The sequence below is a fragment of the Gavialis gangeticus genome, unplaced genomic scaffold (assembly GCF_001723915.1).
Source record: "Gavialis gangeticus isolate Ggan-Ray unplaced genomic scaffold, GavGan_comp1, whole genome shotgun sequence".
NCBI classification, from domain to species: Eukaryota; Metazoa; Chordata; order Crocodylia; family Gavialidae; genus Gavialis; species Gavialis gangeticus.
The window spans coordinates 108,099,038-108,113,001 of record NW_017729022.1 but is presented as its reverse complement, the minus strand read 5'-3'; the positions used below and the strand labels follow the sequence as shown (position 1 = coordinate 108,113,001).

The 13,964-nt window shown below is 41.3% G+C and overlaps 1 long non-coding RNA gene across 6 annotated transcripts in view; it reads right to left on the bottom strand.

The window, feature by feature from the left end:
* Positions 1-9,280: 9,280 nt before the first annotated feature.
* The window catches only part of LOC109296523, a 149,376-nt gene continuing 144,692 nt past the window's right edge, over positions 9,281-13,964 (bottom strand). For all 6 annotated transcript variants that reach the window (XR_002096974.1, XR_002096976.1, XR_002096975.1 and 3 more), the window contains one exon: positions 9,281-9,462. This is a non-coding gene — a long non-coding RNA (uncharacterized LOC109296523). The remainder of the gene's footprint in view (positions 9,463-13,964) is intronic.

Here is a 13,964-nt window from a genome sequence, read left to right as displayed (position 1 = left end):
ACACTTTGGTGAACAGGACTAGGTTAACTGTGACTGTAGTATAATTTATTCCCAATCTCACACCTATCGTAGAATTTGAGGTAGCTGTTAGCTCCGTCCACCACCTGGCCTGACAAAACACAACACCCCTCATTCAGTAAAGCTTAGAGTGCTAGGAATTACTGTGATATCAGTCAGCATTCTAGTATACTCATTGCCTCAATAAAACAGTAAACTTTTAAAAACTATTCTAATGTAATCATCTTTAGTAACTTTCATGGTCATCTTTATTAGAAAATAAACTAAAGAAAGCAATGGACAATCACATAAACAATTACACACAGAGAAATCCAAAGTTGCATTTCAGGATAATGCCTGATCTCACCCTATAGGTAATAGTCTGTATTAGGTTTTGTTGCAGGTAACCAAAAGGGGTCTTCAACTTCCAACACAATCAAAATTGAGACCTGAAAAAAACAATGGAACAGGAGAAACCACATATCAATTTTACTCCACTGCAGGTAGAGACAAGAAAGAGCACACAGCAAGAGAGTTCTCTAACAATAAATCCACACCTCACGGAGAATCATGCACAGCAATTGTGCTCTGACCCAATATCATGGCCATGATACCTCAGCCTCTGTGGCAGCCCCACTTTAAAAGAGAAAGACAAAGAGGCAGAGTACAATGCCAAAAAGGTATATTTTTTTCTAGATCCACTTGAATAATTAATAGGTGATCTGTAACACAGTACTGCAGGGATGGCACAGGCATCAACTTCTTCACCCTTCAACGAACTAACGTACTTTTTAAAGAACACCAGAAAGGAGACAGAATGCAGATTTATAACCAAATTACAAAATAATGTCTTAATCTATAAAATCCACTGTTATTTTATCAGCTTCAAGGAACATTTCACTGTAGGAGACTGCGACCAGATATTACAAAGATGTTACTGTGTTGCATACTGCACATATTTATTACACAAAGCTTTTAATGGTGTCATTCTCCATAATTCTAAAATAACCAAACAAGGGAAAATAGGATGATGACAGATGTCACATATTTGTAGCAAATACCCAAATATATAAAGAGCTAATGTTGTAATGTTACTGAATTTCCTTTTACTAGTCTTTAGGATATTAAAGTATGCCAGGTACGCCATAAATGAAAACAGCATAAATATGTCAATGTCTAATTAGCATAAATTGTGTAAGCTGGTGGCAGAAGATGCATGGAAATCAACAGCAAATAAAAGCGTTTGGAAAACACTGAGATAGAAAGCATTACCACTTAGCAGTCGCTATGCCTTTGGGTTTTAAATACCTAAATTCCCTAAAATGGCAGGTGTAAATTTTGGCAAGGCCAATTAATCACTTCAGTCTTTCAAAGAAAAATTGTCCTCCCTGAGGCTTACTGTGCATGTGTCTATCAGCTGAAGACACAGACCTTGTTTTGTTTGTGTGGCCATCAGTGTTCCCTTAGTGCTTTTCCTAAGAGTACAGGATTTGTACTGGTCACAATACTACCTCCCACAGCTGTACAGTGGTTATCTAGTCAACTATTATCCTTTCACTCACCAGTGACTGCACTTCAGTTATGCCTGTGTGGGTGTGGGTGCATGTACACACACACACACATGCACACTCACTGTGTGAAATGCTTTCAATTTTAAACACAAACTGTACCTTTACCTAAAAATAAAATGCTATTACATAATGCAATTGGGGGAAAGTTACACACTGTATGATTTCCTTTAGAGAAAGAGTATTGTTTGGTATTTGTCTTATATGGTGAAGAATACAAGCAATATAACCTTTTCAAGGTGGCAGCCTTTTCATGTGTCTCAAGATCTAGTGAAAGCAGTGTAGTGGACCAGACAACCTAGCATTCAAAAGGATATAATCATTTCAGAGTGGTGGAGAACCAGGTTTAAACTCCAGAGTCAAACACCTCCAAGCTCTACAAATATCATGGGTCCTTCCAACCTTTGAGGTTGCTTCTGTTGATTATAGCAGTTTCAACTGAAAACTCAGATGTGAACTCAGGTAAGTCTAGGGGGAGTTTGGATTCAGGATATTTTGCAGGCCCTGCCTCTCTCTAAGTTAAGACTGTGTATGTTCATTATTTCTTCATTACTAACTTTGTATACAGAACTGCTTTGAAATGAGGAAACCTTACCACATTGTTCACTTTTGCATAAAAGTTTCAAAACTGCTAATTTTTTGACTGACCCTAGCCATGTACATAACGTCCAGTTATTACAACTTATGACCGTAATGCCACAGGCTGGGTCCTATATGAAGTGTTTAGGTATACACTGATGACCTAATACTACATATTCTGATGCAAATTTATGATTGGGCATGTCTACATGTGCTTTACTGCACAGTAATTTGCTATGCAGTAAAGCATCACCTTCTACATGTGTGCGGCAATTAAGCTGGTGTAGATTAATTTACTGCACTGTCAGATAGTCCCATCAGACACAAGTACTATCTGACAGTGGAGTAAATTACTGCACTTAAACACGTGTAGATGATGACATCTGGATCAGTTTACTCTGGCTCAAATTGCACCAGAGTTTATTCAGTTGCGTCAATTGCATGCGTAGACACGCCCACTAGTGAAATTCCTTTGTGAATTAATCTCCCTACCTGTAAAATGTAGAAAAACATTTCTTAACTACCTTGCAGGCATGTTGTGATGATTATCTGTGAAGTGTTTTAAAATGTAAAGTACTATTTGCTATGAGATCCAAGTATTATTACATTATGGTTATTAACAGTTTCAAGTATTCATTGCCAAAACAATATCACTTTAAAATGTGCCTTTTATTAAATCCTATATTCAGAATTTGAAATTCATTATTTTTTTCTGATCTTACAAGATGTTTGTAAATTTTTGTTTAATAGACTAAACTGCCAAAAAAGGACTGTCTCTCAAATACCTAATGCAGCAAAAATGCATGTTCATTTTCTATGTTTCAAGAAAACATGGATATTAAATAACTACTTGGCAAGAGTTACATTTCCAGTTTAACAACTGTTTAATACTAGGAAAAATATGACATTTCCATGTTCCAACTGTTTTGCTGATCAGTGAAAAATGTCTTTACTCTGCAGAGGATTGGAACCAATGTTAATGAATACCTCAACAGTCACTTTTCAAAAGGCACTGAGCCAACTTAGTTATTTTTGTGATGTAATAGGAAAGGTGACAGTGTTAAAGCAGGTTTATTACATACTTCATACCCTTAATAATTAACAGACTCTGGGATAAAATAGTAATGGCAATATCAGTTCTAGAACGCCAAATATCTAAAGGGCTCAAAATCATTTACAAATGTATGGCTTTAAGAAGGCTCTCTCTAGGATGGTAAACACCACAGGTACCTCTTTTAGGAAGCTTAGAACATATAAATATTGTAAACAGAAGGCTGAAGAGGCACATAAACATATAAAGAGATATCTAGCTTACTGCTTTGAATATTTATCCTGGCAATAATGACTTTAGCAGACTCTGTGAAATGGCTTGGCAGTCATACTCCATTTTCTAAGAAATATATATTTACTATCTTAGGGTGCCTGTAGACATGCGGGGAAGCTGCTCTGATGCACTGTAATTACAGTACATTGGAGCAGACTTGATTAATCGAGTCTGCTCGAGCATGCTAATTAACATGCCGCAGCCAGCCTCCATGTCTCATGTATCACTGTCCCCATGGTTAAAAATGACAGCGAGCTCATTCAATGAGCTTTAGTTAAAATGCCCGTGCCTCCATTCTGAAGCGCAGGAACACTGATACATGAGATGCTGCAGGAGCTTTAATTATAGTGGCTCTCAGAGCTGCTCTCATTAAAGCACCCCCCCCAACCCCTTGAGCATGTGTAAAAATGCCCACAGATGGCACCAGGGGTAGATCCAGTTGCACCCACCCTTGATTCCTGCTCTACCCAAACTTTAAACCAACTGCTTGGGAAGGGCAGCAGCATTTCTATTCAGGCAGTGCTGAGACAGCCAATTACCTCCATGGCTCATTATCCTCTCCCTGATTCCTGTTAATCTCTCTCCATTCTACTGTGTTAACAATATTTTCATGGTCTTAATGTTCCGCTGTTCATACTATGCTTTCTCCCACACTTTTTGCTGTCTGTTAGCCATTCCTAATAATGTCTCTTCTATTTCACAGCCCTGCTGACTGCTTTTGCCAAAAACCTTAACTCAGGTGTGGACAAATTGGAGGCAGTCCAGCAGAGAGCAGCAAAAATGGTTGGGAGCTGGGGCACATGACTTACGAGGAGAGGCTGAGGGAGCCGAGCTTATTTTGTCTGCAGAGGAAAAGACTGAGGTGGAATTTAATAGCAGCCTTCGACTACCTGAAGGGTGGTTCCAAAGAGGATGAAGCTAGATTTTTCTCAGTGGTGGCTGATGACAGAAGAAGAAGCAATGGTCTTAAATTCCAGAAGGGAAGTTTAGGTTAGTTATTAGGAAAAATTCTCTCACAAGGAGGGTAGTAAAACACTAGAACAGGGTACCCATAGAGGTTATAGAATCTCTGTCCTTGAAGGTTTTTAAGACCCAGATAGATAAAGCCTTGGCTGAGATGAGATAGCTGGGGATGGTCCTACTCTGAGCAGGAGGTTGGACTAGATGACATCCTGAGGTCCCTTCCAACCTTAACCTTTTAATATATTAGCTTGGGTTTAGAAATGACTGACAGTCATTGGAGGCACTGTCAAGACTCTCAAGAAGGTGAGATTTTGTTTTATGAATCTGAATAGGAGACATTTAAGTATAATAAGCACAGGACTAATGACACAATATCTTTTGACTGTTTCAAATATTTTTTGCCAAGTTTGTTGTTATTTTTTAAAAACTATGTATACATTAGAAAATGAGTGCATGTTCAAAGAGTTGTATTTGTTTTTGCTTTGATCTTAGACTGAAAAATGCAGTGCTAGATGCTTAATGCATTTGTAAAGCTTCTAGTTCCTATTTAACTGCAGAATAATATGCCTTGTGTTATATGTGATGATGTGCCAGACCAGCTGCACCCCTTTTTCAGAATCCTAGATTCACCCATGGATGGCACCAACTAGTACCCTTTGTTGAGAATTATAGTTGAGAGATAAAAGGACTGAGGATCAGATTGAAAGCTGGTTGCAGTCAATGGGAGAAACAGAACTGGATCAGGTCAGCATGAGAGTCTAACCTACCACTTCACCCTACATGACTGCTTTCAAGGCAGGGATAGAGCCAAACAGCACAACAAGGTCTTTCCCAAAACTTCCATGTGTGAATGGTTCAATGGAGAGAGGGCTTCAGTTTCCCAGGCCGAATCTCTGGCAAATGTCACCCACACCAAATTTGCTCATTTCCCTCAAAATATTTTTCAAACAAGTCTAATAAAAATAACACATTGCACTTGTATCATTCCTATCCTCTGAGGAGCAAAAAGCAATTTACGCTTTGCAACACACCTGTGAAGCAGATGAAGGATGCATAGCAATTACTCATTCACTGCTGCAATACAGTTACTTCTGGAATGGCAAATTGCAGTTGTTGCACAATATATCAAGCACCACATAACAATTTAAGGCTGGCAGTGGAAAAATATTAGTCATTTGAAACTGCAGGGAGGATTAAAGTAGGCACAATTTCTTTACCTTAGTAAGTGTATGACCAGGGCACCAAGTTTAACATCTGTCCTCTTTTGGAAGTGCTATAGGATTTTCCATGACTACATCTGGTTTGGGTGTTAGTTTGTATCTCACCTGAAAATATACATGAAATAATTTGGAGCTAGAAATCACAATGACACAAATCTGCCAGCTAAGAGTCCTATTTACTGTTCTTTCTCAGAATAATTCCCTCAGAAGTCAGTGGAATTTTTTTTGAAGAAGAAAAATATGCCAGCACTTAGATTCAAAGACCACTGAAGTCACCAGGACATTTTCAATTTACATCAGTGGCTTCAGATATGGGGCTCAGGACTCAATAAAATAAAAAAAACTTTAGTTTTGGATTTTAAAGTGCTATGCTGTATTTAGGGGTTTGAAGGACATGATCCAAACACACTCAAATTAATGAAAGAAAATTCATTGGCCACAGTGCATTTTGGATTATGTCATAAATCAACACCTTTACCAGAAGAGTGTTTTGCGGTGGCCCACCTGCCCATATGGGGTAGGAAGTCCATTAATACTTAGTTGATTATTTTAGGGGGTTTTTTGAATAAGTTTGGAGAGCCCAAATTACTCTGGTTCTAACAGAACTGGAATGATGCCAGAGGTGAATTTGGCTCAAACAGCATGTGTACATGTATACCCTTTCTGAAAGGTGAATGAGTCATTACATGTTTCTCCCATATCAACTATACCAGGTTTATTTACTTTTACAGTGATATTGGATACTATGTGTGCTGTAGCACAGTACTGTTTAATGGGTTTTATGTATACACACTTTAAGATGCTGAAACCATTCCAGATACCAAAGCAGTGGAAAATACTTGGAAAAGGACAGCAGTTACAAAATGGCCTGGAAAATACATATACAAGTTAAACTCAGTGCTGTGGCTGCCTAAGTAATTATGAAAGCTGTAATCATATAAACATATATTAGAGCAGAGACATTCTTGATCTTGAAAGACTACATGTCACACTAGCATCCACCACAGGTTCCTAAGTCCCACAAGGAGTCATACAGGAAGTCAGTGCACATCTTGGTAGGAGCAGGCCCCAAGCTGTAATTCTCTCAGAAATGAACCATAATGGATATGTCTGTGTGTGCAATTAATGTGAAGTGTGCTGTTTGAATGTGCTGTTTGAATGTACACCCAGGCCTGGGCATACCATCTGAACATGCACCCAGCATGTTGAACTGGGTCAGAGCAGCCCCACCGGGCAGGGGGTCCAGGGGGTCAGCCTGCCACCCCAGGGCTGCTCCCCCCACAGCTCAACTTACTGTGGATGGGCTGGCAAGGGCACGAGGGGTTTTCAGTGCGGGGCTAGCTGGCAGGCAGCCCTTACACTGAACTACACTTGTGCTCCAGCCAGCCCTGTCAGAGTCTACACATGTGCTGCTGAAGAGTAAAAAACTCTGCAGCAGGACAGTATTTATATTTACTTGTATTTAATTAGTGTACTCCAGCCTAATTACCCTGCACATGTAGATGCTGACAAGTTTACTGAGGAGCGAATTAGTCAACTCCACAGTACATGTCTTGTGTAGATGTGCCCAATGCTACCTAAAAATGGGACTTTGTTAACAAGTTTCTTTAAAAAACCCCAACATTTTAGGGTAGTTCAACATTTTAAATGCAATGGGCCACATCTTAAGGTGGTCTACATTAACACAGTTTCTGTGCCCTCAACAAGCAATTCTACCCCTTTTTTAAATGTGCAAGGGCTTTTTAATTAAATGTTATTCATTAGGTTGCTGTACAATGGCTATTATTAGATAAGTGCTTAAAATACTGAATCAAGTACAATCATATTTTAAAATAACACTATTTTTCTCTCATATTATGGCAGATCCTTAGTTAGTATAAACTGAAGTAGTTCCACTAATTTTAATGTTATGTCTTTATTGTATTTCTTTTAATTTATGTTATACTTACCTAACATTCCAGGTGCCATAAACCAACAACAGCTAACACTATTTAATTTAATAAGTAAAATTCTCATAGATAGAACTGCCCAGAGCTACAAAATAATAAGGGCTGAATTATGGTTCCTATGCATGTAACAGTTCTATTATTCAGTAAATAGCAATATAAGATTTTAAAAATATATACTTTATAAATAAAAGTTGAACTGTTTATCTTTATTATGAGCTATTTGCTTTACAAGATTTAAATATTTATCTTCAATGTTTTTTCTAGCATAATCTTTAGGTCTACTTGCTAATCAGTTGATTTGTTGTATTAGTCCTGATGGGCTTTCTGCCCAAATCTAACATGGCTGCCAAGCGTGACATGCATGGCTGATAGCAGCAGCAGGAGCACAGCGAGCTCACACTCTGCTGCATGTCTGAGAACACAGTGGTAGAAAATGATGACTACCAGATGGCAGCGCTCAGAAATCGGGACAGGGCCAAAATTTGAAAGAGAGGAAAAATCTGTGGGGAAATGACAAACGTATGAAAAAGAAACAAGAAGATTTTTATTTAAAAACATAATATTCTAAAGGCATACTTCATATGTGGCAAGCAAAGGAGAGAAGACTGGATGCTCCAGGAGGCAAGTGTGGCAGTAGGAGGAAATGAAGGTTGGTTGAACTGTGCCAATTAGAAATGCATTTCGCTCCTTGCTGCTAAAAAGGTGAAGAAAATGAATCAATTGTGTTTTCTTTTGTCAGAAGTAGTTACCTTCTCATTATTATAATGAATAATAGGGAGATGTCTGATCTTTCTACATCTTTCTTCTAACAACTGCTTCCCAAACATTGCTAATTTATCTCAGTGCCCCAGTGAATGAAGATCAATAAGACTCATGAGCCCTCCCCCTCTGCCCCTTCTGTAGTTGAGGTCACAGAGGGACAGAAACCGTAAAACATTATTTTCCAAAAATGTCTAGTAATTTTGGGTGCCCAAGCAAAAACCCTTAAGACCTGATTTTCAGGGGAGCAGAGTACTCACAACTCCAGGTATAGTCATTAGGAGATGTAGGTGCTCAGCATCTCTGAAAATCAAGCTTTTAGCAACAAGTCTGGCACTGCACCTGGACATTGAGGCAGCCAAAGAAACATGTACACTTCAAAGATATCCTCTAAGTGCCCATGGATACATAGCAAGGAAGTTTCAGACCTGGGAAGAGAATTCAGGAGGCACTAGTCATTAAACAAAACTCTTTTTCTCTTCAATAACAGTATCCCACCCTCCCTTACCTTTTCTGCTCTGGAACATCTTAAAAACAATGGAAAGCTGGGCACATCTAAACATGCCTCTTTTAAGTTGGCTTAGCCTAAAATTGCCATTTTTAAGGCACATTAAGGATGTGTGTCTACACGCGCGCACCCTTAATGTGCCTTAAAAATGGCAATTTAAGGCTACGTGAGCCTCAGTTTGATACCCGCATAAAGTAGGTATCCAGTTTATGTGTGACTAGCTAAGTTGTATTACCACATGTATAGATGCACTAATGCACATCAACATGGTGTATGTCAATGGACACACACCACGTTAGTGCGCATTAACGCATCTGCATGTGCGCTAATGCAACTTAGTTATTCATGTCTAAATTTAATGCGCCTTAATGCACATTAGTGCATCCACATGTAGATGTGCACCTAAATTGCCATAATGTGCCTTAAGCAAAGGCACATTAAGTTTAGGCATGCGTAAATGCACATGTAGACATGCCCACTGAGCAGCAATGAGTAGCACCAAACTTTGTGCCAACTTAACTGGACAGCTCTTAGGTCTGGAATGAGATGTCAGCCATAGCAAACCCACCAAAATTTTTATTTTCTCCATTTCCCCCTGCAACAAAATAAACAACATAACTAAGGACATGTCCTCTGCTGGAGTTAACTGTCATAGCTTCATTGACATAATAGAGGTATAATAATTTACACCAGTTTGAGATATGCCTCCTTACACTATACCCAAGTAGTACATTTCTGAATCAGAACCTTCCTATATAATAATTCCACATCTATCTAGAGAAATGTTTAAGTATCACTGGACTGCATGGAGAATGTTAGGTAATTTATGTAAGCAGTAGCCAAAGATCATCAAACTGGTTCTTTTGCCATATGTAGCTCTTCAGGACCCCATATGCAGCCTACATGGAGTCTCTAAGTTTGACCCAAGTAAAAGCATAGTAGAGCAGCTCAACTTCTAAGGAATCTGCGTCAGGCACACCAGATCCAGCTGTTGCCATGCTGACTGCTGTGGTGTGGTCAGCTGCCGCTGTGGTGGTGTCTGGCAGTGCCAGGGGCTGCTGCTTGGTCACCCTCCCTCAGTTATGCTATTGGATCAGAGAGGAATTTCTTCTTCCTACTTTGCCAGCAGCTAAGACAGTCTAGGGCAGTGGTTTTCAAACTTTTTTCATTTGCAGACCCCTAAAAGAAATGTTAAATGGAGGCATGGACCTCTCTGGAAATTTTGAATGGAGGTACAGAATTGTAAATGTGGATGTTCACATACTTTTGACTGATCATAGTCATCTTTCGTGGACCCCTTAGACATAGTCAGCAGATCCCACAGGGGTCCATGGACCACAGGTTGAAAAACAGTTGTCTAGGGAAATAATGTGATAAACTGGTCTTATGATGTCTTGGTAAAGTGTTGTAATGTATGCTTTGCAGCATTATGTCAGGGGACTTTACCCGTTCTGTAAAATCAACTGCTGCTATAAATCCAAGCCCTGATCTTAAACCATGTGTAGTACCTAAGCCACATCTCTCTCTGTGAACCATAAATTCTCACGATGAAGTGAATGTAGGCACTAAGGGTGTTTATAGACAGACAGGCTCCAGGAGGTGGTGGTGGTGGAGGTGCTTTAATTTAAGCAGCTCTGAGAACCGCTTTAATTAAAGTGCCCAGAGTGTCATGTGTATCAGCATCCCTGCTCTGAAAAATGGAGGCAGGGGAATTTTAACTAAAGTTTGTTGAATGGGCTTTAGTTAAAGCACCCCTACCACCATTATTCAGTGCAGGGATACTGATACACATGATGCTGTAGTCTGCTGTAGTCTGGTAATTACCATGCTCCAGCAGACTCGACTAATTGAGCCTGCTCCAACGTGCTGTAATTACAGCATGTCAAAGCAGCTTCTCTGCACGTGTACAGGCGTCCTAATGCATTTACTTATTTAATATAGAATAAACTAGTATGTGCAAACTCCAGTGTAATTAAGAATGAAAGGATCATGCAAGACAAGAAACCATTCCAAGCCCCCAAAAGCAACTAAAAGGTGTTTTCTACCAATGCAGTTACATAAAAAATTCCAGTTGGTGGAAGAAACATTTCCTGCCCTTTGTCCTGTAACATTCTTTGCTTTAAGTGGGCAAAATACGGCCCATGAGCTGGATCCAGCTTTCCAGGCTATTCTAATAGGCCCGTGGGGCTCCTAACAATGTAGAAAATTTATCTGCTCCTGGCTGCCTGTCAAAGATGACAGGACCCAAGGGCACTAGGACCCAGGAGGCACTGGTAGGAGGACCCAGGGGCCTAGCCCTGTCCCATCCCACCCCCATCCATTTCCCTGCCTTTCTACTCCTGCACTGCTCCAGCACCAGGTGGCTCCAGGCCTCATTGCTGAACCAGAGAGCATGGGCCACACTGGTACGTGTGTGTGTGTGGGGGGGGGGAGGGGCTGTATGTGTGTGTGTGTTTGTAGGGTGAGTCCCACATGTACACCCTACCATACACATGCACCCACACCCCCCTTGCACTTTCATACACACAGACCCCCACACCCCCTCACATAGACCAGCCACCCTCCCCTGCACATACATCCCCCCACAAACCCCATAGCCACCCACACTCCACATATTCACACAGACACCCACATATTCCCTCATCACATGCCCACACTCCCCACAGACACACTCACACCCACACCCTCTTCCACACCCCACATACCCACACACCCACAGGCTGCCACAAACATATACCCCCCCAATATTCAAGAGTAAGACTTCATGTTAAGGTATTATATGCAATCACCTCTATGTATACTACACAAACACATGTAAACCAGGACAAAAATATTTTTTGAAATCAAATTAATGAATGTTTTAGATGTTTGCTTTTTAGAATATAATTTGGTATTTTTCTGTTTCAGAGATGGCAAAACCCCTTGCTGAAAGGAGTACTTCTTGGGGCAAGGGGAGGAACTTCTGTTGGCAAAGGTTGGGGCTTACGGGACGGAATTTCCAATCCTAAAATGGTGACCAGGGGGTGGGGCACCTATCAAGGGGTGGGGCTACCCATGCAGCCCTCTGCCTGAAATAATTGCCTGCCCCTGCTTTAAATCTTGTGTGTTCAGTGGGACCAAGGAAATGACAACTAGGGTGAGAAAATGAGTAGCACAGGGGACACAGGTTTAGACTAATGCCTAAATACCAATGAACCCTGTAGGTGTCTTCACTCAAAACACCACTACCTAAAGTGTAGGCACCTTGCCTCAGGAAAGCAATCCAATTTGACAGGCAGGTGCCTGGGGATAGAGGTGGAATGGCGATAAGCACAGAAGGAAAATGTAAGCAGATTAGAACAGAACCCTTCCCAATAGTTACTTATATTTTTCCTGAATATAGGCTGCCATGGGTGAGTGGGTATCCTAGAAAGAACTCAAAGGGCATGTCTACACATGCATTTATCCCAGCTTAAATTTACTGTGCAGTAAGTTACTTTGTAATAAGTGGGAAGAGGCAGGTTTCCACAGGTGACTGGCAGGGTGGCATGGGGGGGCATAAGCCCCCCTGAGATTGGCCCCCAACTCAGCACCACTCAGGACATAGCAGTTTTTTTGCCGTGCGGGCCGGTGGCATGTGGGGGGAAGGGGGCCACTAAGCCACAGCACAGAAGTATAGGAGTGGATATGAGGCTTTTGGCTTTCCTCCCGGTCCAACCACAAATTGTGCCACACCAGACTCAGGAGGTACCAATCACCCCTGCCTGCATCTACACGTGCAGGCGATGGATTAGATTTACTTCCAGGTCAGAGCAGCTTGCCATGTGCCCCTGTGGCCACTGAGGGTGGCTCCAGCCTCCGGCCACATGGCTGCCAGCCCTTGAGACTAACTTTAGTCTCAAGTTGAAACCAGAGCCAGCTGCCAGCACTTGGGACCAACTTTAGCCCCAAGTTGAAGCCACGAGAGGCAGCCACCCAGAAGTCCTGGGGCTGGGCTCAGGCTGGCCCTCTAGTGGCTGGGCAGACCCAGCAGAGAGGCCCCCTGCGTTACTGTGCAGTAACCCATCTACACGTGTTACTGCACAGTAACTAATCCAGCATAGATTTTATACCTCAATGCAGGTATCAAATTTATGTTCAAGTCAGCATAAGTTGTCATATTTACTGCATAGTATGGGCATACATATGTAGACACGTACCCGTACTGCACAGTAATTTCAGTTACTATGCAGTAAATGTGCACATGTAGATGCTCCCAGAAAGGTTTACCTGGATAGCAGCAGTACAACTGGGGGTGGAGGTGGGGTGGGGTGGAAGAGGTATCGAGGGATGGAGAGGTATTGAGGGAGGAGCAGCAGCCCTGGGTAATGCTTTTGCAGGTGGAGGAACAAAAATAGTCACTGCTGTAGCAGCAGCTGATGGTGCCACCATCATTGGTACTATGGCAGCCAGTCTTTACTGGGTGTCATAGCTGTCTCTGCTATGAAGCTGTCCTACTATGCTTCCATTGAACAGGATGGGGGAGGAAGGCACAGCTGGTCCACTGTATATAGACAATAACTGGAGTGCTCTAGTGAAAGAAGTACATGTGGCAAGTTTATTCCAGAAGCACTAGGTTTGACCCAGCCTTCTGAAGGTATAATGTCCACAGGCACATGTTGTGTGGTGTACCTTCTCCCTCCCTTCCCTCTGCCCACTGAGACTTTGATATTAGTTCTAGATGTTCCTTGCAAATAGCCCTAGTATATCACCAGTTAATTTACCAGAAATTGTACTGTTAAATAGGATCCCTTTCTTCTTTTTACACAATTATTTATTGTTCTTCTATGGCTATCAGATTACTGTATACAGTAACAGCTTTGTAATTGTATTACTGTTCATAGATAATGGCTCACACTGTGTTATGATTTAAAAAAAAAGATGCATTTGTGCTTCCACCAGGATTATTTTATCCCTTTTCTAATCCATTATTTTAAATCTGGTTGTCACGCCAGACGACAAAGCCAACATATTTAATAACTTCTTTGCCTCTGTCTTCCTCAGTAAGGACCAGAACTGCCCTCTCCCTGCTGGGCCCCCTTTGGGCCCTGGGGGGGGCTCACCTGGGCCTAGAGTGAG